The following is a 27,236-nucleotide window of genomic DNA, read 5'->3' on the forward strand; positions in this document are numbered from 1 at the left end:
GGGTGGGTCCATGTTTCTAGGAATGTTTGTCTGTATGGGAGTTCCAGGTACATGGGATTAAATCCTTCGGGATCTCTGGTCTACCAGGGACGTTCTCATCTAACCCAGCTGAGAGCAGGTCTAGATGAGCCTGTGGTGTGTGACCGCTTTCAAGATGTCTAGGCTGGGAGGCAGGGGGAGCATTTGCAGGGAAGGGGGATTCAGTCTTCTGGCTAGAATGTAAATAGGCTTGGGCACAGGTGGGATCCCCTCACCTCTCTCCCCCTGCCCCAGAGATCTGCTCCTGCTCATTCAAGAATTAGGTAGAAGGGAAAACTGCACTTTAATCACTAGACCTTTCCCCTTTCAGCTCATGCTATAGCTTTTCTTCCCCTTGTGCAGCCCGGCTGCTCAGAGGTCAATGAAGGTGTGAGGAGCAGGAAAACCACTGGGGACAACAGTTCTGGGTTACAACAGAAATCTCTCTCTTTCTCCTCATTGCCTCTGTCTGTCTCTCTTCCCTTCTCCCTCTGGGCCAGACTGCACCCTCAGGCATAGCCAGACAAGCCTGGCAAAGCCTCTCTTCCCTGGAGTCCTGTCACTGCTCCCCCTCCTGGTCACTTCTGCTGGTAGAAGAGAGAAATCTTCCTAAGGAGTTTGTGTTTGTATGCCCTGGCCAGGACTTTGGAACAATCACAGGTCCCCAAACAGCCTATCATTAAGGAGTCATGATAGTGTTACCCAGAGTGTTATGGGATGGAATAATGTTCCACCCCCTCCTTACTTTCTGTTTTAAAAAACATTTAATGCGGGTACGGGGGTTTTCCTTCTCCCTTGACCTACTCAGTTGTGATGCAGTTAAATAAAACAGCAAATGCCCAGTCTGCAGCTCTCTAGTAGATTTAGTTTTGTTGCACCAACTGGTCTCTTTACAAAATAACCCACTGTCAGTTTTACCCCGAGCCTGGTGCCAGCCAGGCCAGGATTTGTGGGTTGGTTTCAAGCTGTATAAACACTCATAAAGCTCAAATTGCTAGTGCTTACTAGTGAGTCTCAGAGCTTCTATTTACGGAGCTCCTCATTAACTGAGGGAGGAGGGGCTCTGGGTGAAAGCCTAGTGAGGGTAGCTGGAGGTCTGGCCAACACAGAGGTTTTGCAGCCACCCAGATGAGACTCAGCTGAAAATTCTTAGAAAGGAAGAGCAGTATCAGAGGCCAGGTGCAGAGGCAATGGGTAGTCCCTGCTGATTGGACAGGAGAAGGACTTTTAGGGTGGAAAAGGCAAGAGAGTTGAGTAGTAGGGAAAGGGTGTATCAGAGAAGAGTAGGGGGTTATGTAAAGCCTGTCTGTTGTTGCTGATCTTTGTAGGATAGTATAATTCTTAGAACAGGACTGTTGCCTGAACAGCATTACTCTGAGAGCAGCTCATAGATAAGATGTACCTATCTAAAAATCTCAAGTTCTGCTGTGAACAATTTCTAGCAACTAAGCCAGGGCACCTGACCTTGTGGTTAACCACTACTAGAAGTAGGATACCTCCTGATAGTATGCTGGGGGATAGCATTAGTACAAACTCAGAGGCTGTACAATGTCTCCTTGGGTTTGTGTCCAAATACATCCGGTGGAGATAGTAACAGAGGCTCCAAAGTTTAACTCTGCCCCCTCAGTTATGATTTCTAGGTTTGGAAGGTGTTAAGGGAGAGGGGAAGTGGGGTGACATGTATCTCCTAAAGTTGATGTGTACTCACAGCAGAACCTCAGGTTCTGTAGCTAACTTTATGCTGTCACTGCTTTATTCCACCTACTCTTCACTGTAACAAAGCTAGCCTTTGTCTGCCCTTTCATGGGGTAATTTCATCTGAGACCTAACTTAATCTTTGCATCTTCATCTCCCCATTAATTACAGGATTAAAAGCAAGCTGCACCAAGATGACTTCAGTCCTTAAAAACTTTTTTTTAAAGAAAGGAAATAAACCCTGAGCCAGCAGCAATGTTTATTTAGATCTGAATTCATGAATGTTAGCCAAATGTTGGGTATTAATGTATGTCTGATTATGCAAAACCCCCATTATGTCTGTAATGAAAATTAGATTCTGCCACTGAGGTTGTATTCAGTGATGGCATAAATCTTTATTATTTTTTTTTAGATGCATGATCTAAGGTTATGGCTGCTATGGAAATAAGATTGTTACCTTTAGCTCCCTCCTCTGGTAAGTGTGTGTGCTGGGGGAGGGATGGGTTTACTGGCTGCTAGACATGATTTCCCCAGTGCTGCTTTCTCTCCCTTCCACCTTATACTGCACTGTGTGTTCCCCCCCCCCCCCCCCCCAGGACTGAAATGTGTAGTGCACGCCCCGTTACTTTATTTTTTAAGTCAATGTAGTATCGAGATTGACAGCTGCCCTTGGAGACTGAAGTCCTCTATTATTCACAAATAGGTACAGCGTGGGCAGCAGTTTTAAGGACTTCCCAGAGGCTGCCTGTCTGGGCAGGACAGGAGGTCAGTTTCTGTGTCCCAGTGGATCTTGGTCTGTCTGCTCAGACTGCCACAGGAACCAATCGGCCCCAATTCCAGGGGTGGTTTTTTGTGATGTGGGCACCTGTCCTGCTGGGAACTGGCCTGAGAGACACCCGCCCCCCCCAGCTGCTGTCTCTCAAAGTCACTGAACAAAATTCAAAACTTCCAGCCACTACTAACCTAGGGGTTGGAACTGGTGACCTCAGGCACAGGGGAAGAACTCCAGCTTTCCAGTCACTCAGTCCCCTTCTCCCCTTTTTTGCTTTTGTTTTGGAGCACTTGCCCCCTCAAGGACCTGGAGAAAACCCTAGAAACTGTCTCTGCTGGTGAAGTCTCCCAGGGTATGTCTACACAGGGGTAAAAGATCCATGGCATGGCCATAGCTGGTCCAAATCAGCTGATTCAGGCTCCCAGGGCTTGGGGGACTGTGGGGCTAAAAAGCTCTGTGTAGATATTTGGGCTGAGGGTGGAGCCTGAACCTGAACATCTATACAGCAATTTTTCACCCCGAGACCCATGAGCCTGAGTCAGCTGACCCAGGCTAGCCACGGGTTTTTTTATCCATGTGTAGACCTACCTCCAGTGACAATAATGCTAATATCCCTTTAGACTCAAGCAGTTGGTCAACATTCAGGGTTTTCAGGTTGTTCCCATTAGGAGGAGAAATTGATGGTGGTATTTCTTTGATGCAATCCTATTACATTAAAAAGAATGCACGTGAAGTCTTATTTCCCTGAACACAGTAAGAATCAAACAGAAATGTGTCTTTGCTTATCATTTCAAGTCTCTTTTTTCCAGCCAAAATGCTCTTTGAATTTTCTCTCAGGGTCCTGCTACAAGTGCTTCTGTGCCTGTCCTTGGCTTTCTGCTGCCTTCTCTGTCTGGTTTTGTGGTGTTTCTGGCTGCATCTGCACCCTGTCATGTGCATGCTACGCGCACAGCTCCTATCAAAACCGTACCCAACCCTGTGCATTTGCTTCTAGCCCCCAGCGAAACTTTTCTGTTTGAGTAGCTCAGCTCCTGATTGGCATTCCGGGCAGTGTCTCTTCGTGTTCTAGCTATCTTACTCCAAAAGCAGCTTAACTGCTTCTTACATTCTTCCTGAATGAAGAGCGGCTCCTACCTCCACCAACAACAATGAAATTTCACCCATCCCGCAGCATGCTAACATTTTGCACCTATGTACAATCCCATCAGCTCAGGCCAGGTTCTGAGCTCAGTTGCTCACAGTCAGTGGAGTTGCTCTGGTTTTACCCAAGTGTGGCTGAGGTTAGCATCAAGCACTCAATCGCTTCTTCCTTTTTATTTAATTATTTGGTGCAAATTTTCCACAGGCGATCTCATCATTAATTTATTTTGTATCCTCCTTTGACTAAAAATAGCCACAAGTGTTTTGAAAGGGTGTCTCTGTCTCTCTCTCTCTCTCTGTCCTCCCCTGTCACATTTCATGTGATTTCCTGAGCTTGCTCCTTGCCTGCATGCAGCTCATTGAAAGAGAAGCTGCATTAATGTGAGCGGATGTTTAGCTCTCATGGGGAGGGCAGGATAAACTACTGGGCTTGCAGGGGTACTGCCATCCACTCTTCCCTTCACTCTCCTCTCAAGGAAAGCCTTTCAAAACCACCTGCAGTTAAACCACTGCCCCTCAGAAGGGGCCCCCTTCCATCAGTCACCACCGAAAACTGGTCTGCTCACCAGTGACTTCAGATCCAGGGGGAGATGAGGGGAACTGGCAGATGCTGCAGCTGTGGTGACTGGAGAGCAAGCAGAATTGCTTGTTAGTTTTAAGGTAGGAATGGAGGTGGGGGCAGGATTATACTTGATGCCGGCATGGTTTTCTTAGAGGAGCTGCGGCCATAGTCTAATTGGAGAAAGGAAATCCTTGGGGATGATGATCTTTAAGGCTAAAAGCCCGAGAATGCCGCAAAACAGAGTGGCCTCATCACCTGCTCAATCCTGTCATTATTTGGCCTTCCCCTTTTAGATCTTAAATATAATCTCAGCAGTTAAAAACAGAACAGACCTGCCAGGTCATTCCCCCACTTCAGCCAGTGCAGTGCGGTTCTCTGAAATATATTCTCAGGTGCCTTATCCAGCCGGTAGGGCCCAAGCAATGTGGGTTTCCAAATTTCCCTTGGGGATGATTCCACAGTGTTGCCAAGTGTGCCTGATCTCTAGCCTACATTTCTTTTTGCTTAACTTCATCCCAGCACTCCCAGTTATGGCCCCTTAGACCCCTCTGAGAAATTCCTCCCCTTTGTAGCCTCTTATTCCTCCTCACTATAGCAGGTTTTGCAAGCTACTGCACAGATTTTTATTCCTTTCTCCTGATGGGGCTGGAAAAGCTGGATTGGTCCTACCTCTGAAAAGCCCCCTCCTTGCATTTCTCACTTTACTCCCTTTCTTGCTTATCGGATGGTCATTAGTCTCTTCCAGGATGGCTTAATCCAGGCCAGGATTTAAGGAAATCCTGTGTTGTGACACTGGGAAGCGCAAGTTGTGTTGGTTACTCTGGGAGCAAGAAAACCTGAGAGAACTAGAGGTTGTGCCTGTGTCCAGAAGCCTCAGTAAAAAAAAAAAAAGTGCCCTTCCGGCTCACGACACCTGAGTCCTGTCTCTTGTCCCGTAAGAAGCATTACAATGCTGAAGCCCTCATCATTCCATCTGAGGAGAACCTCTCTTGGGAGAGCCTCCTCTTGCTGTTCCTGAGTTGGCTAGAAGAGGGACAGGGGAATTGCTGCAAGGCATCGCAAGACTGGGGTGTCACTGAGCACATGGCCTCTTTTGCTGCCAGGCTGTGGGGTGAAAGAGAATAGGAAGTAAACTTAGGTAGCCTGCACATTTAGCATGGAGGTTGAAGTGGATTAACCCAATGTGTCCTCATGGCGAGAAAGGGTTGCCGAGTTTAAACACGAGGCAAGGGAGGCTGGTTGGCGTAAGGGCTTGGTTATGCAATAAGGAGCCTTTCATCTCTAGGACAGTGGCTTAATTCTAGCCGAGGTCAATCAAGATGCAAAGTCATAACCTGCAGGTTGTTGCTTGGTAGCAGTCTGTGTAAAATAATGTTGGCATTTGGCCAGCTTTTGGGAGATGGGTCACAAAACTTGGCATCACATGAGAAAGTGAGTAGGACCATCAGAGAGGTCAAGGAGTGAAGAGGCCAGTGCATGTAAAGTCCTCTCTGACCCTGCAGCTCAGAGGTGAGGTGTCTGAGCAGAGAGGAGGGCAGTGTGCATAGGAAATTGGCACTGTTTCCTGTGCTGGGAATAAATACAGGCCTGGAGACACCATGGGCAGCTGTCAGTCTGGCCCTTTCACTGGCACAAAATTCACTGCGAGAAAATGTCATCTGTTGAAACACAATTTCCCTGTGCAAATATTTATTGTGAGTAGTTAAATGGAAGGTCATGCAGCTGTGGGCTATGAAATTCAGGCTTGTCATCCTCTTTCATCTAGAGGAAGATCCAGTAAGCCCTCAAGTATTCTTTTCCTCCCCCAGGCCGCCTCAGTACACTGCCTCCACAAAGATTCACAGAGTGTTCAGAGACATTGATGCAGCAAATAGAAGCTGTGTGGCCATAATTTCAAATGAGCCAGTCGGGTATTTAAGGACAAAAGACATTAGCAGCGGATAACCAGCTAGACAGATCTAAGATGGTCCTAACTGGGCCACATGTAAGAATTGCAGCCTAATTTGTAGCCATCCTGAGGAGCGCATTATAGTCTCAGCATGAGATTTATATCTTGATATTTTGTGTCTTCATACCATGCTGCTGCAGCAAGGTCCACTTCTAGTTTTGTCATACGTCGTTGTGGCATCATGAGCTATCCATGACCCTCCAGGTGTGCCGGGAGCTTTCAGGACACAGACAGACCCAGAGAAATCCTATTTGTTGGGCTGAGTGGCAAATCCCTCTCCTTCCATCCCTCAGTGTCACTCTAATCAATGGGATGGAAGTGTCGGGAGGGATGTAGTGAGCAGATGAAATGTCCACATGTGCTGAGATCCGCTGTAACTGCAGGGTGTGGCAGGGAGCCCTTAGCCATGACGTACTGCAAACGGGGAGTGGCATTTTGTAAAAAATAAATTGGGCGTTGGCTCCTTGATACACGCTGCTGGCGGGCCTCGGTGAGAAGAGATGAATGCTGTGGCTCTGTATTGCAGTGTCATGGCACAGTTATTTTCTTTCTGTGTTATTAAGACAAGTAGGGAGTGCTGCTAACTCTGCCTGTTGAGGTGGAGGGGAGTGGAGAGTGGGTTTAGATGGGCTTGGGACTGCCTCAGCCCAACTACTGCTTTTGCAGCAGGTGCAGAGGGAATTGTTGATTTCTACACAGTCGCTGGCAGGTAGTGGCACTCCTGCAGTTTCTGAGATTTATATTGTGTCGGGCTGATTGTTTTTATAACTGGACATTGCCTGCCTACCTAAGACATTGCCTTTGTCTGCCTGAGAACTTATCCCTTTTCTGGGCTCTGTGTGTGGAATGCCCAATGAATCCACTCTGATTATCACAGGAAAAAAGAATATACATTTTCTCCTAATACAGATACACTCGTACCACACTGTTCCTTCAAAGCCCACCAACAAAAGGCTGGTCCACTATTTGTCTCTGTACATTCTTCCTCTCCTTTTAAAGGATCTTCTATCATATTTGTTGCCAGGGTCGAGGTGAAGAACTGCCTCTGTTTGTTTTGTTTCAGGGGAAAGTTTTCTGAGTAGAGATTTTATTCCTAGGAGCTTTTCTGCCATAAAAGGACCTGCAAAGGCTCCCTTCATGTTGTGGTTGGGTTCTAGTGACCTCTAATGGACAAGTTTTAACTGCAAGTCAAACCCATAAAACAAATAGCTGCCAGCTGCTGCTGAATTATCAGAGCTTCTAGCTGTTGTTGTTTCAACAGGGAATATATGGTATTGTGGGTGTGGCTTTAAGGTTTTATTGTCATGATTTTCGGATGGTCACATTACTTATGTGTGGCACGTGTGTGTATTTATTGTGTGTATGTAGATTGCGTGTACCTGACTTGGTCTCCATCTTTTCTTATCCAGCTGGGGTTGGGGTCCTAACCCAGTGCCTGCTGGAGACAGGAGTATGGATTGAAAGCAACCTAGCTTAAGGCACAGTCTAGATAAGATGGAACTGATGTTGAACTGGAAGCTATGGCAGAGATCATATTGGCCCTTTTGATTGAGAGGTTGCACCTGCTGTGCAGTACCAGAATTCATCACTTTGGTTTCTCCTCAAACCCACAGCTGTGTTTTAGATGACCAATTAGCTCATGTGGCCAGGATGGCTTTCCTTAGAGAGATTTGTCTTTCAGCCTTTTCTTACAGATCCAGTTCCTGCTCCCACCATCAGTGCCTTTAGCACTTTGGGGATTACACACTACAGTGCTGTCTCCGTGCAACTGGAAGTGGAAAGTGATGCAAAATCCAGCTGCCCCACTTGGTGAGCAGAGTAACTTTCTGGGCCCTCATGACACCATCTGGACTGACTTTCTGTTGGCTTATGAGTAGAACTTAGGGGGTTGATTTTGACCTATAAAGTCCTAAATGACTTGATACCTCCCTACTTGAGAGGCCTTTCCTCCTATGCCATATTGCCGCAGCTGCTCAGAGGAGGCTCTCCCTGGGTATATACAGGAGAGAGCTGCCTGGAGGATGGTCTCCTGAAGTGCCCCTTGACATTGGAATTTGCTTACCTCCCTGGCTGATCTTAATGAGCCTTGCAAAGTGCCATGTTTTTCTCCAGGCAACTGGGGAAGGTCAGAGCATAAAAGAGATGGGGGGCAGAATGGGGTAGTGGCCAGTCTGATTATATATGATTTGAGTAGGACTGGATTTTGTTAGTGAGGCCAATGTGGCTTCACTGTATTCTCTAATTCCATATGTGATTATAAGGAGTGGTGGGGTTCTTAGAGTGCTAGAGAAGGGTTTTTTGATCTAAAAATGGAAGTAAATGAATACATTTTAAACCATGCAGAGAGGTCTTCTGTGTCACAGCGTTTGTAGCCCAAGGAAGGGAACTCATTTGGAAGCCTACTCAGTAGTGCACTTTGACAGTGGTCAGAGTAGCAGCCGTGTTAGTCTGTATTCGCAAAAAGAAAAGGAGTACTTGTGGCACCTTAGAGACTAACAAATTTATTAGAGCATAAGCTTTCGTGAGCTGTAGCTCACGAAAGCTTATGCTCTAATAAATTTGTTAGTCTCTAAGGTGCCACAAGTACTCCTTTTCTTTTTGACAGTGGTGTTTGTGTCCATGGCCCCTTTGCTGGCAAGTAATCTCTCTTCCTATGTCCTGTTGACACCCTTTAGAAGCAAGTAACCCTTACTGATAGTTTCACGATCAGCTGGAGTATTTAGTCCCTGTCCCTCTTTCCCTTTGTGCTTTTTCATTTGCCTTTTCAAGCTTAGGGTTGGATTCAAATGGCTCGTAGGGTTGCCAGGTGTCTTGTTTTCAACTGGAATGCCCAGGGGAAAAGGGACCCTGGCAGCTCCGGTCATCACCACTGACTAGATCATTAAAAGTTCAGTGGGCAGCACAGTGGGGCTAAGGCAAGCTCCCTGCCTGCCCTGGCTCTGTTCAGTTCCTGGAAGTGGCGATATGTCCACGTGGCCCCTAGGTGTAGGGGCTAGGGAGGCTCCCTGCGCTAGCCCCACCCCGAGCTCCGGCTCTGCAACTCCCATTGGCTGGGAACTGCGGTCAATGGGAACCGCAGGGGCGGTGCCTCCGGTCATGGGCTGCATGCACCGCACAGAGCCACCTGGCCAACCCTGCGCCTAGGTGTTGGACATGTCGGCCGCTTAAGGGAGCAGCTTGGCAGACAGGGAGCTTGTCTTATCCCTGCTGTGCTGACGACCAGGAGCCGCCTGAGCTAAGCGTTGCTTGGGTGGAGCCTGCACCCGCACCCCAGACCCCTGCCCTAGGTCAGAACCCCCTCACACACAACCAAACTCCCTCCCAGAGCCTGCACCCCCTCCCACACCCCAAACCTGAGCCCCATCCCACACTCCAAATCCCTCAGCCCCCTCCTGCACCCCAAACCCATTATCCCTGACCCCACTTTAGAACCCTCAGCCAGAGCCTTCACCCCCTCCTATACCCCAACCCCCTGGCCCAGCCTGGATCCCGCTCCTGCACCCTGAACCCCTCATTTATGGTCCCACCCCGGAGCCTGCACCCTCAGCTGGAGCCCTCACCCCATCCTGCCCCAGTCCAGTGAAAGTGAGTGAGGGTGGGGGAGAGTGAGTGACGGGGGGGGGCTGGAGTGAGTGGGGGCAGGGCTCAGAGAAGGGATGGGGCTTGGGGCAGGGGTGTTCGGTTTTATGCAATTAGAAAGTTGGCAACCCTACTGTTGTGGGGAAGCCGTGCTGAGCCAATGGGCGTCTTCACTGATACGCAGGTGAGTGACTTTGCTTCCAAGTTAGAACCCCCTGGCAGTGAGAGCCCACCTGGCACCTCAGCTTGTCTGAATGTTTCAAATGGAATCCTGTGATTCTGGACATTCTATTACCTTAAAAGGTGGCAAATTCCAGGAGATACTTTTCACATAACACGTACTTAGATTGTGGAACTCACTGGCATGGGAAGTCATCAAGGCCAAGAAATTAGCTAGATTCATTTGGAGTGGGCTCTTCTATGGATACCAAAACTATCCAGAGTTATAATGAATGATGAAAATGTTGGAAGGGATATTCAAGCCCACGCTTCAGGGACAACCTCTAACTGGAGACCAGGATGAAACCTAATGTTGGGGGGAGAGGCAGATTATCCCACATCTGCCTACTGTGCGGTTCTTATACCTTCCTCTGAAACATCTGATGATGGCTGCTGTCACAGACAGGATACTGGACTAGATGGACCCAGGGTCAGCTCTGTGGCAATTTCTGTGTTGCTATTGTTTGCCAAGGACATGTGTGTCTTTCTTTGCTCTCTCCCCATAACTTCTCGAGGTGCCTCCCAACCCTACATTTGTGATTTTTTTTTATGAGTCTATCTAACATCCTCAGCCAGGTCCACAGGAAGATTACAGGAAATGGAAGGTCAATTGATCTGTGGCACAATTTAAGACTTCCAGTTCCAGAAGAATAAGCAGCCGTCTTGTTCTAAGCGGGAACTCCTGTTGCTCATTTGTATGCTTCCCCTTCTGTGTGCGGCCGGAGGTGTAGGTGGATATTTTATCTGAGGTAATATCACTGCCTGCATTGACTCTCAGATCTCCACCAGGTATCCTGTGTTGTCTCCTTTAATAGGCTGGAAGCGTTCTGTGAAATTAATACAATTCTGGAAATTCAAAGAGCAACAAAATGTACTAACGGTATAAGAACTGACTTGAGGGAAGATTAAAAGAATTAAATATGTAGGGGCTAGGCCAAACAATTCCTTTGGGGCCGATATGGTAATCGCCGGCAAGATCTGAAGGAGGTGCATAGCAAGGAGGGAGAGCAATTGTTCTGGGTGGGATGAGTGGATATAACTTGGAGTGATGGAATGGGGCTGAGTTAAGAGAAATTGAGCCTGAATATGAGGAAGAGATTAGCAGTTTGTTAGACTGTGGATTAGTCTCTCGAGGGCTGAGACTGGAGAATAAATTGTAGGGAACAATTCATCAGCCATTGTGGGGCAGGAGAAGGAAGGAGTTAGATGACCTGTGGGTTCTTTCGCACAAAGCTCTCTGATTTGTTGGAACATGGGGGATACCTTTCCAACTATAACCTCACAATACATAGCCCAGAGGGAGACTGCATATGAAATTAACACAAAGGTTAAGAGAGTTGGTGAATTGTTAGGGATGGAGGGTGTCAAGGCTAATTCCCCACTCTGGTACTTCGAGTGCAGAAGGTGAGGGCCCGAAAGGATTCTAAAAATTAATACTGGCCACTCCAGGCATTTATTAAACTCTCAAGGTTACAGCTTTTCTCTGACCTTGGGTGGTGGCAGCATCTACCCATCCAAGTGCAGAACCCCTTTGAGAGCCCAGGAAGGCACACTGGGGAATTCCTTCATGTGGGGTACCCTCAAGCCCTTTCACACACACCCTCCAGGGAAGAGCTGAGAAAGGGGGTGGGGAGGGGGGAAGAAATCAGCTGTTGCCACCAGCTAGTTGAACAACATGTGCACAAACCTCTTAAGACACAAAAATCGAATTCTGTTCTTAAAAAAGGTTAAATTTATTAATAAAAAAAGAGAGAGAGAAAATACATGTGGGAACTTGGGCTATTGCTAGATTTTAAAAGAGCAACTACAAGGATTAAGCACCAAGACTATCTTTCTTGAGGTCCAGCTTAAAGGATACAAGCAAAACAAAAGCATCGGGATTAGCAAAGAGGAATCCACAAGCCATAAAGAAATAAAAGGGATAAACCTAATCACGTCTTCCTAGACATTTCCTGATCTACTTACATATCTGGGCTCTTAAATGAGTAGTTTCTAGGTATGATACTGATGATTTTTTCATACCTGGCCCAATCTTCTTATAGCATAGCTGCTGCCCTTCCCCAGGAGAACAACAGACACAAAAGGGGAGTCTTTTCTCAATTTTAAAAAGTTCTAGCCTTCCCATTGGCTCTTTTGGCCAGGTGCCCACTCACTTCCTTTTACCTAGCATAACAGTGAGACTTTTTAACCCTTTACAGGTAGAGCAATTAGAGGACAGTTTCTAAGAGGAATTTTATAACTATTGGCTGACTGGGTGTCCATAAAAGGGAGCTACACCCCTCTTCATTTATCACAGAGGGCCACACAAAAGTAGGTTAATACTAGCCTTTTCCTCCTTTAATTGCAAGGATTCTATTTTCTCCTGACCAACTCTCTCAAGACATAGTTGGAGATTTCTACCACTTTGATTTCAGCACCTTTTTAATTCTGGCAGCTTTGATTTCAGCATCTCTTCACATTCCTATCTATTCTTCAAAGGTGAATTCAAACCAGTCAAATCTGCCTGGGCTAAATGGCTAACATGTCTGCAGATGTCATTTTAACTTTGGAAAATAATCGGACTATTGACACTCAGGTGTGCATGATAGGGCGAGTGTGTGCAAATGGGCCTCCAAGCAGATTGTGATTGCATCAGCTGAGCAATGTCAGTTGTGATCAGTACTGTGCTTGGATGGACAAACTCTAGGGGAAACCCAGATGTTGCAGGAAGTAATACTGATGATTCAGTAGGTGTCTCTCTCCCAACTGAGTCAGCGGTGACTCAGTGCCCTGACGTGCTTCTTGGAACTGTTGTGAATTTAGGGTACGTCTTCGCTGCAGAGTTAGCACAGGTACAGCGTCTCCACTGTTATGCCCTAGCTCAGAGGTTCCCAAATTATGGGGCGCACCCCGCATGGAGGAATGTTCGGGGGGGTCCAGTGTGGCTGGGGCCCAGGCCAGCCCCCACCGGGGGTGAGGAGGGAGCACCACCCAGCTCTGCTCCTGGCCTCGGCCCCAGCTGCCAACCCCATGCCCAGGGCCCCAGCTGCCAGCCTCGACCCCCTGGCAAGGCAGTGCTCTCAGCCCTGGCTGTGACCCCAGCCTCTGCCCCTTTAGCCCTGTCCGCATTCCCCCCTCCCAGAGCTGCTGCTCTGCTCCTGGCCCTGACTCGGGGGTGGGGAGAGTGTGAAGTAAAATATTTGTGGACCGCTGCCCTAGCTTTGTCAGGCCTGTGTGGCTGCATTCACAATGGTGCTGGGAGAGATTTCTAGCAGAATATCCCCTTAATGGTGCATGAAACAGGGTGTTACAATCAGGATCCAGACACCCCCAGGGGCTGGGTTCGGGCCGGGGGAGGGGTGCTGTGGCGAGTTGGGCCCAGGGGAGGGATGCCACGGCCGGTCCTGGCTGTGGCAGGCTGGGCTAGGTTGGGGCTGGGGAAGGGGTGCACCCCCCCCCGGCCACAGCAGGTCCCCAGCTGGGTTCCCTGAGTGCCTGCGTGGCACTAAATAGACTGCTGCATGGCTGCACAGCTTACAGGGAACTTAGATTATGAGATGTGTATACAGGCTATGGTTATGAACCCATGTGTTTGTCTGTAAAGAGAACTGTGCTCATAAACTTCATTTCCACCTCCCAGCAGGACAGAGAGGGAGAGGCACCGCCCAAGCCGGGTGTATATACAAAAGCAGACTCAAATAAGGATCCATTGTACAACCCAGGAAAACACAACAATGGGCTATTAAAGTTAATGGAAAGACCTAGAGAAAACTGAGGATTTCCCCACTTTGAATCTGTGTTTTTTCTATGAAATAAACCTTTTGTTTGTTTGTTTACTGCCAAGCCGGTATCTGCTGTGCAAACTGTGAGGAATGTGGGTGTGAGGAACTGATAACTGGGGGTCTGGTTTCACACATTCAGGGGTGACAAACCAGAGGGGATAGTCCAAGTGTCTGGTAGGTAAGAACTCAGGGTGACTGAATTTGGGGAGACTCGGGACTGGAAGTGCTGTTAGTGTTGGCCTACAAGGAATAACTAGACTTCTGGAAGCCAGGATGAGACCTTGTGCTTGTGGGCAAGCTGCTGGTATCAGGGATCTGAGCCATAGCACCCCAACATTACAGGGCAGAAGGTGACAGAACCCCTCACTGATCTGGGTAATCCCCAGAATGTCACAGTGGGCCACTCTATGAATTCATTTGCAGTGTGTTGTGGAAGAACTTGTCTTTCCTTTCTGGGCTCCTGTGTGGAAGTGTTTTTATGGGTCCTACTGATATTACACCAGCTTTACCAGAAGGCTGGTATCAGCGTCTAACTGGCAGCACAAGAGAGAAATTTCTTTAATGGCATCTCTGCTTAAAAGCTGTGGGATGCAGAAGAAAGGGAGCATGGGAATGTGGGATTAAAACACAGTGCAGAAGAAGGGAGGAGTTAGGAAAATACAGCCCAGGAGAAATCGTGGGATAAGATTGGAAAACTGGCAGTGCCTTGGCTTGATTAGCCTGCATCCTCACTGCAAAATAGGGGGTTGCCAGCCCATGCTGAAGCAAAACCCAGGCTCAAGCTCTACCTTCAGCTGGGCTTTCTAGCCTGGGTTAGGTTTTCCTTTGGAAGTGTGGTCAGGAGCAATATGGGGGCTATAACCTAGATTAACTCTGCAATGAAGACACACCCTTGGTGGTGTAGAAGAAACATAAAACTGAGCTCCAGTTCACTTGTATGCATTAAAATTTCCAGGTAACTTTCCCCAAGAATAGAGGTGCTAACCTTGTTGTCAAACCAATATTCCAGTTCAATTTTGCCTACCTAAAATTCCTGCTGTGGTTCGTTGGATAGGGCACCCGCCCTCACTGCCTATCCTAAACTGTAGCATAGCTTTACTGTGCAGTATTAAACCACAGTGCCCTTCCAGCCCAAAACTGGCTACACTTCCCTACTGTGTGTGTCCTCCTGACATAAAGGCAGCTACATCCAGCAGTGGTGGATGAATAATCTCTATAAAGTGTGTATGTGTGTCTGTAAAGTACTTTGGATGAAAGGGTTTGGACAAACGGTATTCTTTTGCCTTCCCTTCCCTTTTCATCTTTGTGACATGCTATTTAACAACTTTGTTAAACTTTGTTACTACCAGACTGTAGTTCTGTCTCAACACCTTGTTGAGTCGGGTGTTCTGAACACAAATTTGGGAGTGTCAGTGTTTTTCTGTTAATTGCTTTTTATAGTTTTTGTCCTTTCTGAAACTTTGCATAGCACAGCCACAAAAGGAGAGGCTACATTTGAAGCTAAAGCTCCAGCAATTGATTTGGTAGCAAAAACCAACAAAACATTTGGCCAAATTCCAACCTACTCTTTAGTGCTGATATGACAGCAGAGGTTTCTTTGGAGATGTATGTTGGTGTGGTTTTAAGGCAGGGAAGTTTAATTAAAAGGAGGGTGAAAGAGAGAGAGAATGGTACACAGTGTTCCAGAAATTATCAAAAATCCAACAACCCAACTCTGGTTTCTGATTACTTTACAATCTATAACAAAAAGACAGCCCAGAGACTTGAAGATGCTTAGGATTCTTGCCATCCATTTTTAAAAAATGTCTTTATAACCTTATGTGTAGGATCCACAGCTGGTGTAAATTGATGTAGCTCCATTGACTTCAGTAGCGTTTGTCACTTTGCACCAGCAGAGAGTATGGCCATGTTTCCCAGACATGGAATGAGAGCCCAGCCCAAGGCCATAAGTAGTTATGGACATGATGGGAGAGCTCCAAGGGGAAAAGAAGGTGCTGCAGGAAGTGGTGTGGGTGGCTTGGTAAGTGGGACTCTTCTTTTTGGTTCATCATTGGTCCCAATTCCCAACCAAGGTCTTGGTGGCAGGAGGTGCCATCTTCTGAATGAAATGTAAAACTGAGGTACTAACCACTTGGAATTATTAAAGATCCCAGGGCACATTTTGTAAGAATAGGACTATTTACTTCTGTTCTGGCCAAATCCAATGTGGGTAATTACATTATGTCCCACTAAAATTCCCCTTGTGGTTTGTTACTTTCAAAATTCATCTTCGCTTCCTGTCCTAAGGATATTGGGTAGCATTCTGCGCTTTTTATCACAGAGCCAGGCGTAATGATTCCTGCATTATGAATAGTTGGAAGCATGCTTTGGAATCCATCAGTTGGAAATATGCTATCAAAATGTAAATTATGTCCCTGCTTGTCAAGAAATGCCTGACCTTCAAAGACTTTCCTGCTACAATACTAAGTGAGGGGACAAGGAGGCTAAGAGAACATGACAAAAGAAATACTTTTCTTTTCATTTCACTCATAGAACTCATTGCTGCAAGGAATTATTGAAGTAAATCTAAGCACTTAGAAAAGAGTTAAGGAAGGCTTGGGTGCTGTTTTGCCTGTTAACAACACATAGTTAGCATTCCACCAGCTTTTGTCCTAATGGAGCAGAGCATTTGCTTTGTGTTGCAGTGTCACTTCACAAACATTACATTGCCGGTCACTGTGCATTCCACCTCCTTTGTTGAGATAGGTTTCAGAGTAGCAGCTGTGTTAGTCTGTATTCGCAAAAAAAAAAGGAGTACTTGTGGCACCTTAGAGACTAACAAATTTATTTGAGCATAAGCTTTCGTGAGCTACAGCTCACTTCATCGGATGCATTTGGTGGAAAATACAGAGGGGAGATTTATATACACACAGAGAGAACATGAAACAATGGGTTTTATCATACACACTGTAAAGAGAGTGATCACTTAAGATGAGCCATCACCAGCAGCAGAGGGGGGAGGGAGGAAAACCTTTCATGGTGACAAGCAAGGTAGGCTATTTCCAGCAGTTAACAAGAACATCTGAGGAACAGTGGGGGGTGGGGTGGGGTGGGGCAGAGAAATAACATGGGGAAATAGTTTTACTTTGTGTAATGACTCATCCATTCCCAGTCTCTATTCAAGCCTAAGTTAATTGTATCCAGTTTGCAAATTAATTCCAATTCAGCAATCTCTCGTTGGAGTCTGTTTTTGAAGTTTTTTTGTTGAAGGATAGCCACTCTCAGGTCTGTAATCGAGTGACCAGAGAGATTGAAGTGTTCTCCAATTGGTTTTTGAATGTTATAATTCTTGACGTCTGATTTGTGTCCATTTATTCTTTTACGTAGAGACTGTCCAGTTTGACCAATGTACATGGAAGAGGGGCATTGCTGGCACATGATGGCATATATCACATTGGTAGATGCGCAGGTGAACGAGCCTCTGATAGTGTGGCTGATGTGATTAGGCCCTATGATGGTGTCCCCTGAATAGATATGTGGACAGAGTTAGCAACGGGCTTTGTTGCAAGGATAGGTTCCTGGATTAGTGGTTCTGTTGTGTGGTGTGTGGTTGCTGGTGAGTATTTGCTTCAGATTGGGGGGCTGTCTGTAAGCAAGGACTGGCCTGTCTCCCAAGATCTGTGAGAGTGATGGGTCATCCTTCAGGATGGGTTGTAGATCCTTGATGATGCATTGGAGAGGTTTTAGTTGGGGGCTGAAGGTGATGGCTAGTGGCGTTCTGTTATTTTCTTTGTTGGGCCTGTCCTGTAGTAGGTGATTTCTGGGTACTCTTCTGGCTCTGTCAATCTGTTTCTTCACTTCAGCAGGTGGGTATTGTAGTTGTAGGAATGCATGACTAGACAAGCCATTTACAACACACACTTTGCTTCTCTACAAAAGAAAAAGGACACTAAGTTATCTAAACTACTACATGCCACAAGGGGCTACAACAGTGGTTCCTGTAACCCTCCCAGCAATATTGTTAATCTATCCAACTATACTCTTAACCCAGCAGAAGAATCTGTCCTATCTCAGGGCCTCTCCTTTTGCCCCTCCACCCCCACGAACATGATACAGTTCTGTGGTGACCTAGAATCCTATTTTCGACGTCTCCGACTCAAGGAATATTTCCAACACACCTCTGACCAACATATTAACCCACAGAGACCTTCCTACCAACACTACAGAAAGACGGATTCTGGGTGGACTCTTCCTGAAGGTCGAAACAACAGACTGGACTTCTACATAGAGTGCTTCCACTGACATGCACGAGCTGAAATTGTGGAAAAGCAGCATCACTTGCCCCATAAACTCAGCCGTGCAAAACACAATGCCATCCACAGCCTCAGAAACAACTCTGACATCATAATCAAAAAGGCTGACAAAGGAGGTGCTGTCGTCATCATGAATAGGTCGGAGTATGAACAAGAGGCTACTAGGCAGCTCTCCAACACCACTTTCTACAAGCCATTATCCTCTGATCCCACTGAGAGTTACCAAAAGAAACTACAGCATTTGCTCAAGAAACTCCCTGAAAAAGCACAAGAACAAATCCACACACACACACCCCTAGAACCTCGACCTGGGGTATTCTATCTGCTACCCAAGATCCATAAACCTGGAAATCCTGGACGCCCCATCATCTCAGGCATTGGCACCCTGACAGCAGGATTGTCTGGCTATGTAGACTCCCTCCTCAGGCCCTACGTTACCAGCACTCCCAGCTATCTTCGAGACACCACTGACTTCCTGAGGAAACTACAATCCATTGGTGATCTTCCTAAAAACACCATCCTAGCCACTATGGATGTAGAAGCCCTCTACACCAACATTCCACACAAAGATGGACTACAAGCCATCAGGAACAGTATCCCCGATAATGTCACGACTAACCTGGTGTCTGAACTTTGTGACTTTGTCCTCACCCATAACTATTTCACATTTGGGAACAATGTATACCTTCAAATCAGCGGCACTGCGATGGCCCCACAGTATGCCAACATTTTTATGGCTGACTTAGAACAACGCTTCCTCAGCTCTCGTCCCCTAATGCCCCTACTCTACTTGTGCTACATTGATGACATCTTCATCATCTGGACCCATGGAAAAGTAGCCCTTGAGGAATTCCACCAGGATTTCATCAATTTCCATCCCACCATCAACCTCAGCCTGGACTAGTCCACACAAGAGATCCACTTCCTGGACACTACGGTGCTAATAAGCGATGGTCACATAAACACCACCCTATATCGGAAACCTACTGACCGCTATTCCTACCTACATGCCTCCAGCTTTCATCCAAATCATACCACACGATCCATTGTCTACAGCCAAGCTCTACGATATAACCGCATTTGCTCCAACCCCTCAGACAGAGACAAACGCCTACAAGATCTCTATCATGCATTCCTACAACTACAATACCCACCTGCTGAAGTGAAGAAACAGATTGACAGAGCCGGAAGAGTACCCAGAAGTCACCTACTACAGGACAGGCCCAACAAAGAAAATAACAGAACGCCACTAGCCATCACCTTCAGCCCCCAACTAAAACTTCTCCAACGCATCATCAAGGATCTACAACCCATCCTGAAGGACGACCCATCACTCTCACAGATCTTGGGAGACAGGCCAGTTCTTGCTTACAGACAGCCCCCCAATCTGAAGCAAATACTCACCAGCAACCACACAACAGAACCACTAATCCAGGAACCTATCCTTGCAACAAAGCCCGTTGCCAGCTCTGTCCACATATCTATTCAGGGGACACCATCATAGGGCCTAATCACATCAGCCACACTATCAGAGGCTCGTTCACCTGCGCATCTACCAATGTGATATATGCCATCATGTGCCAGCAATGCCCCTCTGCCATGTACATTGGTCAAACTGGACAGTCTCTACGTAAAAGAATAAATGGACACAAATCAGACGTCAAGAATTATAACATTCAAAAACCAATTGGAGAACACTTCAATCTCTCTGGTCACTCGATTACAGACCTGAGAGTGGCTATCCTTCAACAAAAAAACTTCAGAAACAGATCCAACGAGAGACTGCTGAATTGGAATTAATTTGCAAACTGGATACTATTAATTTAGGCTTGAATAGAGACTGGGAATGGATGAGTCATTACACAAAGTAAAACTATTTCCCCATGTTATTTCTCTGCCCCACCCCACCCCCCACTGTTCCTCAGATGTTCTTGTTAACTGCTGGAAATAGCCTACCTTGCTTGTCACCATGAAAGGTTTTCCTCCCTCCCCCCCCTGCTGCTGGTGATGGCTCGTCTTAAGTGATCACTCTCCTTACAGTGTGTATGATAAAACCCATTGTTTCATGTTCTCTCTGTGTGTATATAAATCTCCCCTCTGTATTTTCCACTAAATGCATCCGATGAAGTGAGCTGTAGCTCACGAAAGCTTATGCTCAAATAAATTTGTTAGTCTCTAAGGTGCCACAAGTACTCCTTTTCTTTTTGTTGAGATGAACAGGTGAACTCCCTGCTTAACAAAATTAAAAGAACAACCATGATGTATGTAATGGATACAATTGTTCCAGGAGCTACTATGGTCAGAATAATAACAAGAGCTATTCATCTTCATTATTGAGGGCATAAGCTGATCACCAACTATGATCCTGTGGAATATAAGAATGCAAAACTTTGGCAAGGTGCATTGAGGGGGTAGGAGGGGACTCTTTCCTATGAAGCTTCAAATATAGTTCAGTCCTAGGAGATGGGTACTAGACTACATGGACAATAGATGGGCAACAAATTGGCAGTTCTGATTTGAAAATGGTGTGACTATTTATTTTTTTTTTCCAGGCAAGTGAGAGACTCCATCTGTCCTTCCCTTCATGGTAGGTCACAAAGGCGAGCCTACATCATTCTACTACCCTGCCACAGATTGGTCCCCTCAGCCTTGCATGGCTGTCTCTCTCTAGAACAGTGGTTCTCAACTAGGGGTACGTGTAGCCTTGGGGATATGCAGCAGTTTTCCAGGGGGTACATCAACTCATCCAGATATTTGCCTAGTTTTACAACAGGCTACATAAAAAGCACTAGCAAAGTCTGTACACATTAAAATTTCATACAGACAATGACTTGTACAGTACATAGAGCAGTATAAACACTGAAATGTAAGTACAATATTTATATTCCAATTGATAATTATATGGTAAAAATGAGAAAGTCAGCAATTTGTCAGTAATAGTGTGGCTGTGACACTTCTATATTTTTATGTCTGATTTTGTAAGAAAGTCATTTTTAAGTGAGGTAAAATTTGGGGTACGCAAGATGAATCTGACTTTAGAAAGGGGTCCAGTAGTTTGGAAAGGCTGAGTGCCACTACTCTAGAACATCTTCCTGAGCCAAGGAAAACAAGTGATTTTTCTTCACCTTGTCTCTGAACCCTAAACCATATATTCTTATGAAGTTCTAGTTGGTAGCAAGAAAAGACATGACTCTTATCATTCATTGGTAAATCAAATGAAGAGGGTTTACTCTGAACTATTAAGAGGAAACCAGATGCAACATTTGTCTTTGTATCCCTGTGTCTCTCTAGATTGGTGGGGGCTATAAGATTTCCAATACCTGATAGATTCACTGCCTATGGATCCTGGAAAGATCCCACTTTGAGTCTCAGTTGTAGTGATGTAATATGTATGACACGTGCACCATGAGTCTGGTCATCAGTTGGAGGAGACTGCCAATTGGTTACATCTGTTCTGTTATCCCACCAAATAAGAGGGAGGAGGAAGGGGGATCCCTAACCATCCTCCTATGTTCCAAAGTATACTAGGGCTCAGATCTACCCTTGGATTAAAGAGAACAGAAAGAGATTTGACTCTAAGCAGAGTTCTTCCCAGTGCCATGAGGATGAAAGGGAGCAAATCATTATGTATATATTCAATGTATATCCTGAACCCGCTGAGGCATGGATGTCAAACAACTAGCACATACGTCTGGAGGCAAGTGTCTCAACTCATGAGCTTTGAAAGTGGCTCCCTAACGGAGCTTGCTGGAAGCCATGTGACCCTGAAAGAGGGAAATCCTCAGAGAGTACTTCATAATTTTCCTCTGAAGGTAAAGCCTCTATAGAGGGGGATGAGTGCAGACTAAATTTTGAATAGGAATCTCTCACACTGTTAAAAGCAAAGCAGACTAATGGCAAGGTGAACATTAAAGCCCTTTAATCTTAACTTCTTTTTTTTTTATTTACAGAAACCACTTTGAGCCATTTTCTTAAAAGGAGGAAACAGAGAGAGGCAGGTATATAAAATAGGAAGGTATATATGTGGTATAAATATATTTATACAAATACACACAAAGGAGGGTGTGATATAGAGGCACAGCCATGAGTCTGGGGTGTTTTGCATTGTTTTCTAGAGCTGAAGTCTTGTGTGAAAGACCTTTGTAAACTTGTGCTATAATGGCAAGTTTATAAAATCAGGGGTGTGTGTCTGTCTGTGTGTGTGTGTGTGTGTGTGTGTGTGTGTAGACAGATAGATATCTACTCTCAGGCTGAGAAACACACAGGTATTTTGGATAAAACAGAATCCTCTAAAATCAGAGTTCATAAAATCAAGATGTTCCTATATAGACTAATTGTACAGAGTCGGTGTATATAACTACACAGTATGTGTTAGTGTATATATCCTAGAAAGCTGGCAGTATTTCCATAACTTTACACCCAATTTGGGGACCTCCTCTAAATTCCTTCAACCGAAAGGCCTTTGTGCTTCAATTTTTGCAAGTATGATCTCTGGCAGTAAAGAATATTTCTGACAAAAGTAGTGGTGAACTGAACAAACCATTTCTGAGCGATGGTACTTTGAAAATAAACTGTGTTCTTTACTTTTTGCAAATTGTTCTAATACTTCTTTGTCATGTCGTGTCTCAGAAATGGCTTGGCCTAGAAACTTCAAATTTGGTTTATCCAAGAGTCCTTAATGAGTCTAGCGCCACGTACTATTTCTGATCAAGCCAGAAGCTATTTAAGCTTATGTGCCACAGAGTTTTTAATGTTTTACTCACCAGCAGTGGGCTATAAGGGTGGAATTTTTCAAAAGGGCTTGGCATTGGTCTAATTGCACAAGTCCTGTTTGATGTCAGTGGGAGCAAAGTTAGGCCAATGGCAAGTTCTCTTGAAAGTCATGCCCTAAAAGTTGGCAGAGGTCAGAAGTTGGGGTACGGCTGCTCTAGTGGGGCCTATACGGTCTATCAGTCAAAGCTCTCTGGTTAAAAGAGTTTCCAGTCTTCAGATTGCACTGTCACAGATGGCAGCACTTTAAGGGCTGCTGTCTGGCTTGCACGGGTAGAAAGAGGTTACAAGCTCTATGAGCACAGCCTCCAGAGTTTGTAGATTCTGGCTGAGCCACTTGCCCTGGAAATTACAAGCTCGACTGATGTGACCAGTGGAGCTTGTAAACTCCATTAGCCAAGCTGCTTGGGTTTAGGTTCAAAGAGTAAACATACGCCTGGCCCGTGCTGCATGTCTCATGGTTACAGTGCACAGGAATATTTCTGGCAAGGTTAAAAACTTATGTGAGGAGTTACTTGCTATGGATTTTAACTCTTGAATTCTTTGACAGGTCCTGATGAATTTCATCAGATTACCCACTAATCTAGTGCAGAATGTATGCTCTGCTGGGGTGTGACTTCTCACTCAGGCATACATTTAAGCTTTGTCAGCTGACTTGTTCCAAGCCAAGGAATTTACTCTTCATGGTTCGCATTTGATTTGAATACTTCCATTTGAAGTCCATTAGATTTTACCCTAATTTAAATAAGTGTGTTCCATTTTAATGATCTGAGGTGTACAGTAGTAGCTCTGGTAAAAGCATTAAGCTTGATTCACCCATGCTGAAGATTCAAGACAGGTACATATTGCAGGTTGGTAGGGGTGTGATGCAAGAGGGGACTGTATGCATGTGTATTTCTGCTTTCTCTGATGGTTCCTTCAGTGTGGGAAGCTTTAATTTCAGCCAGGATGCCACTGGAGACTGCCAGGGTGTGGGGGGGAGAGTGAACTGAGATTCTGATTCAAAGCCCATTGAAGTCCATGGAAGTTTTTGCGTTGATTACAGTGAGCTTTGGCTCAAAACCTAAGTCAGTGAATCCCACAAGATATGCCCCCTCCTTGGCAAATTCTTCTAACTTCTGGGCTGGCACTGGCTGGAGCAGGGATTACAGGCACCTTTTGCCAGTGCAAACTCTTCAGCAAAACAGCAAATTTAATCTTCTAGAAATTACAGCAAACCGAAGAGAAACTAATATTACATCTTTCCAAAAATAACTGTCTAATTGTGCTGGACACACTCCTTGTTTTGCAATCTTAGAATCCGATTGTGTCCCCACTGAAGTCAGTGGAAGTTTTGCCATTGGCTCTCATTGGAACAGAATCGGGCCTAGTACAATTACAGCAAACCTCTTCCTCCTCCCTGGATCCTGTTTTCTTCATTTCAAGCACATGCATCTTGTTTAAAAATAAAAGTCAAGGTAGAATCCTCTGTAGAACCCCAAAGCACTGCATCCGCTCTATGGAAATAATAATTTGATAAATAAATGAGTTAATTAACATTTCTCTTGTACTGCAACAGACTCAGTGACGTTTTTAATTGTCACTGGATTCTAGGGGTAGTGCAAAGATACATGCTCCCCATAGTATAGAAATATTCTGGGTTTTTTTCCTTAAATGTTATTGACAGTCCTTACCCAGGTCCAGACAAGTTTTGCTGATGCAATTAGCCCTAAAGAGCATATTTTTGAAATGAGAACTATTCCAATCAGAAATGGAGAAAATACTTTCCTCTCCCAGAGCAGAATCTAGGCATGAATATACCCACTGGCTAAACTGAGGATAAACCAATTTTGGGGGAGATGGGGTAAGGCGGCAATGGAGAGTGTTCTGTGATTCCCTCGTGCCTCAAGAGTTCCATATTGCAACAGCTTGTCTCCTAGGGAGCATATTTTCACTTCCTGAATCCTGAGAACCAAGAGCAAGAGCTGCTAGACAGCAGTGTGGAGCCCTCTGTCCTCCTTGGGAGGGAGAGTTCCAGAGGTGAAAGTAAGCCGTCCGGCATAACTGAAAGAGCCGGTATGCCATGCCGGACCAGACTGGCTTCCCCAGGCTGGTGATTTAAAGGGCCTGGGGCTCCCTGCAGCGGCAGAGCCCAGGGGTCCTTTAAATCGCCTCCCAAGCCCCTCTGCTGGAAACCTGGGGTAGCGGTGGCAGGGCTCTAGCAGAGATTTAAAGGGCCAGGGGCTCCAGGTGCTGCGGGGAGCCCAGGGCCCTTTAAATCGCCACCCGAGCCCTGCGGTAGCTCAGGACTCCTGTGTACCGTACTCCTGCTCAGGACTCTGGCGTACTGGTAGGACTCTGGTGTCCTTTAACTTACTTTCACCCCTGGAGAGTTCCAGCATGTTTCAGCTGCGGCTCTCACATTCTCCACCTCCCACTCCAGTATAAGGGAGCACATGGGCTGACCCCGAATTCTAAATGCCGAAGGAAGGGTGCATCTGCCTTAGAATTCACAGTATACAATGTTGTAGCTGTGTTGGTCCCAGGATAATAGAGACAAAAATGGGTGAGGTAAAATCTTTTATTGGATCAACTTCTGTTGGTGAGAGACGAGCTTTCAAGTTACACGGAGCTCTTCTTCGGGTCTGTGTCGCTTGAAACTTCACTAACAGAAGTTGGTCCAGTAAAAGATATTCCCTCACCCACCTGGTCTCTTAGAATTCACAGCACAGTACTGGAGGCCTGCAGCTCACAGGACAGTTAAAGAGTCCAGAGTTTGTTCTGGGTGTCTCAGCATCATGCTGCAGTGTAATGATGGGCTGAGCTCTCAGCTACCGTGATGGCACATCACTATGTAATGTCATCATGCACTGATGCTGCATTATAGCATAAAGATGGAAACAGCACAGCAATTTGTCCTCCCAAAAACAGATGGTATTCATAGAAAAGGAGTTTGATACAACAGGTGAACCAAGGAAGGTGATAGCATGGGTCACTAGGTCAAAGATTGGCTGAAAAGAATGTACAGGCTGTTTGTCCTGAACTTTTTCTGATAATGAATGACTAGATGCATTATCACTGGTGTAGCTCCATCGGGGGTAGCAATAGGGTACACTAGTGTAGATAAGTTACTGGTGCTTTTAATACCATGTCATCTCACCTTGCCAGATTGAGGGGATGTGGTGGTAAAAATACTGACAACTTCTGCTGCCTCGTCTGCATTTGAGCTCCCCCCTTCACTACCAGTGGTGGAGTCACCCTAGGGATAATACAATGGTGGTGAATTTTAAGGAAACAGCCAATGTGGACAAGGCCACAGTCAGTCTGAAGTTGTAGTGCTACCCCACTCTCCAGCTCATGCAACCTCTTACCACAATCTGACTTTTAGTAAAGGGGACAGGAGTGAGGGGGGGTTAAGTACATCTGTGTTGATAAAGCATCAGTGACAGACGAGCAGGACTCCCCTTCGGTAGCAGTCAGAATGGGTTCCTGTTAAACTGTGGAGAGATCAGAGATGCTGATGAAATGGAGTTCCCACCCATGTGCTTGCAGTGGGTGCACACCTCCCCTTCGCTGCTGTTGTCATGCCTGAGAGTGGGGTGGTAACCAAAGGAACAGTGACCCTTGGGCCATCTGGGTATGGGTTGGTGAGGGTAACAAAAGGCTGCAACACAAGTTTTCCCAGAGTGGGTGCCAGGAAACCCCACCCTTGGGATAAGGCTGACATCCCTGGCAGAGCTAAGAGAGAATAAATGTGTTAGTGGGAGCATGGAGAATGAAACAAAGAGGCAAAGGAAGAGAAGTTGTTCTGATGTGGTTGCTCTTTAAAAGAGAGTTGCACTTAAAGAAGGATAAGATTGTGGGTAAGGCATGGGACTGGGAAGATCTGGACTCAGTTCCTAGCTCTGCTACAAACTCCCTGTGTGACCATGGGCAAGTCATTTCACTCCTGAATGCTTTAGTTGCCCATCAGTAACCTGGAGATAATAGTTCCCTACCTCACAAAGGTGTTTGGGGATAGATCCACTGATGGGGCTCAGATACACAGTGTTGAGGGGCCATAGAATTACCAACAGAGAGAGATGTTAAGAAATTCCTTGGTGCAGCGCGCTCTCAGCTACAGCAGCGAGAACTGCTGCTCTCCATTATTAAAGTGTAATTTGCATTTAAGGAGTGAATGTTTGTAGCAGAGGCACACAGGCAATGGCAAGTAAACACTAAGCATGGCCAAGGTTAGGATGCCAGGGCCTTTACTTCAAGAGTCACACACCCCAGCAGTACTTAAAAAAAGTGTTCTTGCCACATGGGAGTTCTGTATGGCCATTTTCTCAGACTTTGGGCTCACTTTGAGGGCAGGGTTCATTATTACTATGTGTAGTGTGTATGTATACTATACAGAGGAAATAAACAAAAGGGGCTAGATATTCAGCAGACTCCATTAGAGCTATGCCAATTCACATCAGCTGAAGATCTCGCCCCCTTATCCCTGACCCAAGAGTTT

At 46.0% G+C, this 27,236-nt stretch overlaps 1 long non-coding RNA gene across 2 annotated transcripts; it reads left to right on the plus strand.

Annotated features, from left to right (window-relative positions):
* The first annotated feature begins 1,291 nt into the window (after positions 1-1,291).
* LOC119849143 lies at positions 1,292-13,765 on the plus strand. Of its 2 annotated transcripts, XR_005290420.2 has the most exons (4): positions 1,292-1,416; positions 1,885-2,020; positions 2,126-2,188; positions 13,553-13,765. It is a non-coding gene; the product is annotated as an uncharacterized LOC119849143 (long non-coding RNA). The 2 variants fall into 2 exon arrangements; XR_005290421.2 differs by lacking the exon at positions 1,885-2,020.
* The last annotated feature ends 13,471 nt before the right edge of the window (positions 13,766-27,236 follow it).

The sequence above is a fragment of the Dermochelys coriacea genome, chromosome 1 (genome assembly GCF_009764565.3).
Source record: "Dermochelys coriacea isolate rDerCor1 chromosome 1, rDerCor1.pri.v4, whole genome shotgun sequence".
In the NCBI taxonomy this organism is placed as follows: Eukaryota; Metazoa; Chordata; order Testudines; family Dermochelyidae; genus Dermochelys; species Dermochelys coriacea.